This window comes from Plectropomus leopardus, chromosome 4 (genome assembly GCF_008729295.1).
Source record: "Plectropomus leopardus isolate mb chromosome 4, YSFRI_Pleo_2.0, whole genome shotgun sequence".
Classification (NCBI taxonomy): domain Eukaryota; kingdom Metazoa; phylum Chordata; class Actinopteri; order Perciformes; family Serranidae; genus Plectropomus; species Plectropomus leopardus.
In genome coordinates, this window is record NC_056466.1 from 35,114,007 (window position 1) to 35,120,481 (window position 6,475).

Sequence of the window (6,475 nt, forward strand, 5' to 3'; positions counted from 1 at the left end):
CGCACAGAAGGGCTCCCGCCCACGGACCGAACCCCGTTCCAATAGGGTTTCAGACCCAGGCTCCGTTTATGCGAGCTCCAGGTAGTGGCAGTATCACCTGGCTATCACAGATACAAGGCTAAGCTAAACTACTCACATATACAAGCTAAACTACTACAAAGCTATCACAGGGAAAATAAATATTTCACCATGATGGACCCATTCCAGATAAAATATGGCAAAGTACTGAGTGGAGCTCTGGTGCTGCCTTCTCTGCTGATGGATGTGCTGTGGGTGGCCTCTACTCTGCTTAGCTAGGTAAATATAAATATGTACCCAATCGTACCACAATTTTTTAATTAGTGGAGGCATTTCAACTTCTGTGTTTTGGGGTTTGTCAAACAGAAGCAACTATGAGTGTGATTCTGGACCTACCCTATGCCTATTCTGTGTGGATCTCATCAGCTGTGGCCATTATCTACACATTGTTAGGAGGCCTTTATTCAGTGGCATACACTGATGTAATCCAGCTCTGTCTAGTTTACATCTGTTTGTGAGTTACAGTGCTTTGCAAAGTAGCACATGTTCATTTTAAATACACAGTATCTGCAGGTATGTGCCATCTAGTTTAAAGCTCCAACACCCAATATGTATTTAACCTACATCTTGATAGTATGTGTGAATGCTACATAAAGAGCATAAAGAACATTTAGTGCCATGTCAGTTAAACAGATAAAATCTAGTTTGGAATGTAAACAATCAAATAACTTTGTTTCATTTGGTGACTTGAGTGTGTTATGTGTGTCAGTCTCTCTCAAATTACTGGAAGTCAAAACAACCAAACAACCGCTGCAATCCTGGAAAGTCTCCATGGCCTTCTAGTAAAAGGGGCATACTATTTACAACATTCCCAGTTTGATTCCATCTGGGAACCTTTGTTGCATGTCTATCCCTCTGTGTTTTCTGTCAGTGTCCACTGCCAACTGAAGGCAAAATGAAAATCCAGTCAATCCTGAATAACAATTGACAGTAGGGTAGATACTGCCCCTTGGGGGAACATCAGTTGCAAAAAGCTTTTTAATTCAATACTGCAATAAAAGTCTTAAATACAGACTTTTCATCTTTGGAACCTTTCAACAAAAAGGGAAAAACACAGAAAATCAAGACATATTTGTTTAGTATCTGTGAAAAAATAACGGATTTGTTAAGTCTGTCTGATGTCAGTCTGATGATCTCAATATTTATTTGCAGTGGTTCCGTATCCCCTTCGTGCAGCTCAACCCCATATCTACAAACATTGCTCATATGACCGTGGCACTCGCAAGAGACCCCAGACCACGTAAACCCGGCAGTAACACCCTGGGAATTTCACCCAGAGAATACACAACCTCACTAGTATACAGGTTCTTTAGTAACAAAATGGGAGCGGAGACATGAGTTTCCAGAAAATATATTTCATTTAAAATTTAAAAGCTTGGATTATGATCTGGTTAGAAGTGTCACTGGTTCAAGTTAAAATAGATACCTGTTAATTACATATACATGTTATTAAAAATATGAATACATGTCACTAAATTGACCTCATCAGTACAGGGGGAGGGAGTCAGGGAAGCCCACAGGAAGTGGGAGGAAGGTGAATGGAAGAGTCCACCGTACTCCACCACCACTACCAGTATTGTGTGGACCGCACGCACACACCACACACACACTGTAGCTTACACTCACTGCAAAGCAAACAAAACACATGCAGGTTTAGGAAATACCACAGTCTAACAATACTGCCTATCCACACGCACACACACACATCTAACTAAAAATGACCAATTTTTTGTCATTGGGTTAGAAGTATATAGCAGAATGGCATGCAATAGAAGGCCCAAGAAAAGTGAAACCTCTGCCTCTAACAAAAATTTATACAATGCAGCCAGAAAGGCCTCCCAAAAAATGTAAAAGAGACAATCTTATACCCATAAAGACAAGTTGGTTTGCAGCCAAATAAACAAATGCCCTCCTTTATAGTAAACTGATACTCAACTTAGTCAAAAATGACCTCTACACATAAGGACAAAACAAATAAGGATGAAACAAATGAGGACAAAAATAGCAGTGGCAACAATGCTCCTCCTAATAGGGGCAAAAGAACATAATATTAACAATATTACCAAAATTTAAAATATTTGCAAAAAAAAACCAACCACAAGTAGGATGTATAAAGGTATTACCTTCAGTTAATTACAGCAAAACTAGGTCAGCCAGGAGGTTAGCATCTTTCCGCTCTTTTTGCCAGAGGCATGCACTGTTAGTTACAATATACATTAAAAAAAACAGACAAAGCAACAAAAAAACATCAAGGGTTGCATACCTCTAGGTTTACAAGCTGCGGTGCACAACGCAATAGTATGGTTTGCAGAAATACACACATGCATACAAGTAACAATGACAGGGGAGAGCTAATGCTACCTGCAGCTAGCTGCTATCTGACTGCTGACAGCACCTACAGAGATGCCAAGGGAAATGTCGTTGTTTCTTTTAGTAGCAATGATGTGTAGTTGATGAAGGAACCGCCGCTGACACCGACTTGGTTGCATAAGAAGTAATTTATTACAACAAAGTTCAGCATCCACCAGGCACCATGGTCTGCCTGGGAGAAGATTCGGGACCAATGTGAATCTCTCTCTTACAACTCATGCATATCTTCTTATATAGGTACAAGCATCTATACATTCATCAGTAAACATTCCTCACCTATTGTATTTTAATCACAAAAATAACTCCCAAGGGCCACAGTCCATGTCATGTAAGCCTAGTATCAATATTCTACTCATCTGACTCCGAGACGTAATCATTCCTAGACCTCTGACCTCAAGGTAAACAAACAGAGCATAATACACCTCAGAAACATTGCTCAAGCACTGTGTAAAAAAACCCAGAAATAACTACAGAGGGATGACAAACGGATAACTTTTTTTTCTTTAGACGCAAGAATCTCCCTCCACGGCAATACTACAGTAGGGACGGTTGAGGCAAAAACTGCCACAGAGCTGGACAAAGCTCTTGAATGGGGCTACTAACCAGGAAGTCAACATGTATCACCTGTTTTAAATCTGAGTGATTATAAAGGTGGAGCGAACATACGTTCACTAGCTCCACCCATCACACTCAGACTGCTCTCAACTACATGTTCCAAGACCCTTGGGTTGGCACTCTGTGGATGTACAAAATCTGGAAGTGGGCTGATTATTTCTTAATGATTGTAAGCATGTGCATAGGTTTCATTTCAACATTAGTAGGAACACATATTAGTGTATAGTCTGAGGGTCCCCCTTCAAGAAATTTCAATCACTTTATTTCATGCATTCTGGTGAAGTTTTATGCAAAAATTATCTTATGTAAAGAAAAACAAAATTCTGGCAATTTGTGATGATTCCAGCTACTAAAATATTATAAAATATTATAAAATACAGTGCAGTGAGGCTTTCATCATATTGCTTTCAAATATGTGTCCTTTAATTCATTTATTATTATATCTTTAATTTATTATAGACCCCCCAGAGAAATACAGTATCTTTGCATTTTTTGTGCACGACAAAGACTAGAGACAGGGAAAAGCGTCTCTGTCAAAGCAGTGCAGCAGAATTTAAATCCCTGCATTTATCAGTGCAATTCATTCTGATTTAAACCTAAACTTTACTCTGCAATTCAAGTAGTTGTCCTGTAGACAATTTTAACCAGTGCAAATGTTGGGACTCTGCCTCAAAAAGGGTCACCAATTGTTGAAAGTATCACTATCCTACCTTTGGAAACTTTGGGAACCACAAGTAACCCTACGTTTTCAGAGCGCAGTGATCTTGAGGGTTGTAAGGAACTATGAGCTGCGACAGATAGGATGGAGCCTGATCATTTAGAGCTTTGTAACTAAGGAGGAGGATTTTAAATTCAATCCTGGATTTCACAGGGAGCCAGTGCAAAGAGGCTCAAACAGGAGAAATATGGTCCCTTCTCTTGGTTTACCGAACACGTGCAGCAGCGTTCTGCACCAGTTGGAGACACCTAAGAGATTTGTTGGGGCAACCGAATAATAGGGAGTTACAGTAATCCAGCCTAGAGGTGACAAGTGCATGCACTACTTTGTCAGCATCTGTTTGAGACAGGATATGTCTAATTTTTCTAATGTTACACAAGTGAAAGAAAGCCGTCCTTGAAGTTTGTTTTATATGGGAGGCAAAAGATAAATCTTGATCACATAAAACTGAGGTTCCTTACAGTTGTGCTAGAGGCCAAGGTAATGCCATCTAGAGAAATCACATTGTTAGAAAGGGAGTTTTCTGAGGCGTTTGGGGCCAAGAACAATAACTTCAGTTTTGTCTGAATTTAACATCAAGAAATTACAGCTTATCCAGGCTTTTAAGTCCTTAGGACATGTTTGAAGTCTAAATGGCTGATCAGTTTCATCTGGTTTCATAGATAGATATCTTTGCGTATTGTCAGCATAACAATGGAAAGTGTTTTCTAATAATGTTGCCTAGAGGAAACATATATAAAGTTAAGTTTCTTTTTTTTTTTTTTTTTTTAACCTGTCCTGTTCGGCAGCTTAGGCATGCAGTATGAGAGGTCTGGATGCCTTGAGGTGCCATAACAGATTTGCTCTGCAAAGGAGGAGTCTGATATACTTCTTCCTGTTGCAGTCTGCACTGAGATTTATTGGCAAGGCTACCGGACAGCACAACGTTTGAGTGGATAGGGAGAGAAAAAAAGAGAGAGGTTGGGGGACACAGAGGGGAGGGGAAGACACAAGAGACAACAAAAACAATAGCAAACAACAACAACAACAACGACAATGAAAACGATGACAACAATGCTAACTACAATAATGACAGCTGCAAGTATTAACAACAGTATTAACGGTGGAAGCAGGAAGAAAATGAGTAAGTAAAAAAGAGGAAAAGAAAAAATAAATAAATAAATAAGTAATTAGAGAATTTTTAAAAATAAATAAATAAATAAATAAATGAATAAATAAATAAAAAATAAAATAAAATGAAATAAAGTTAAGTTTCGGGGGGGCACTTTATACAGCACCAGGGCACAGTGATTATAAAAAGACTGGATTGCGGTGTCTTACATTGCTGTAATTTGAAACAATATAATGGTCAAACAGCATTGATAAATTGGCAGCTACAGCCTCATTAATGAAATGGGAGCATCTCAAATGGAAGGACGATGAAGGCTGAGATTCTAAAGTGGAGCAAATGTCAAATAAAATGCATTTGTGGTCACTAACACATAAGTCCTTAAAAACGAGATATTCAATTTCTAAGCCATGTGTAAAAACAAGATCCAAGGTGTGCCCACAAGTGTGTGTGGGGCCAGATACATGTTGTTTGAAATCATAGGCCTCAGTGAGATAAAGAAATTCTGACACAAAATTACACCTTGTGTCATCGATATGAATATTAAAATCCCCAACCATTAAGACCTTGTCCAACTTTATGATAGATGATAAAAAATCTGTAAAATCTGATAAAAAGGAGCTAATGTGCCAGGTCTACCGCAAATTAAGATACAGTAAATAGGATTCCTTTTTCCAGTTCTGAACAGCTGCAACTCAAAAGAACAAAAAGGCTCTGTGCTTACCAGCTGGCATGTAAACTTGTTTCTAAAAACTACTGTAAGACCACCACCACGACCTGTTAGGAGTACTGATGAAAGAACAGTACAGGTCAAAGCTCAATCAAATGGGAAAAATCCATATTCTGCTGCCATGTTTCAGTCAAAAACAATAAGTCCAAACTTTCACTTCTGAAAAAGTCATTTAGGATAACTTACTTATTTCCAATAGACCGGCATTGATCAGGGACATTCTGACTCGGGAGGGTGAAGTAGAGGGACAGACAGAGAAATGGGCAGCTGCCGGAAGTTTTCAGTGCAGACACCACCTTTATATGTGCGCTGTGGACAGTATGGCCTGTCTGTAATAATAGTCTGTATGGGGAGACTGACTGTTAAGAGTGGTAATGACAGATGGGGCCGATAGGGGGAGCTGGCGGGCAGGGCCGTTTCCTGTGATGATGTCATATGCGGCAAAGAAGTATCCGAAGATGGGGTGTGTCATGTACACAGTCACTCATGTGGATAGCACTGTACAGTATGCTGCAATTGTCCGCCAGCATTCTGCTACCACGTCTGTTCGGGTGGACTCAGGTTTAAAATGGGGGAAACGATTCCTGAACAGGTTGAAGTTGTTAATGAACCCTATTTTGTGAGCTCTACAAGTGGACTGGAGGCAGGTGTGGAGACTAAGAATTCTAGCCCCGCAGGCCAGAGTGGGAATTGAACCCGAAATTAAATAACACTTTCCTGTGCTTAAAAGCTGAAAAGGTCATTGAAGAATGAATTGAAGTTTTTGGTCAGCTCAGTATACTGACGAGCTGTGTCGTTTGAACCTACATGAACAATTACTATCTTGATCGAGGATGGGAATGGGCAAAACAGCAGC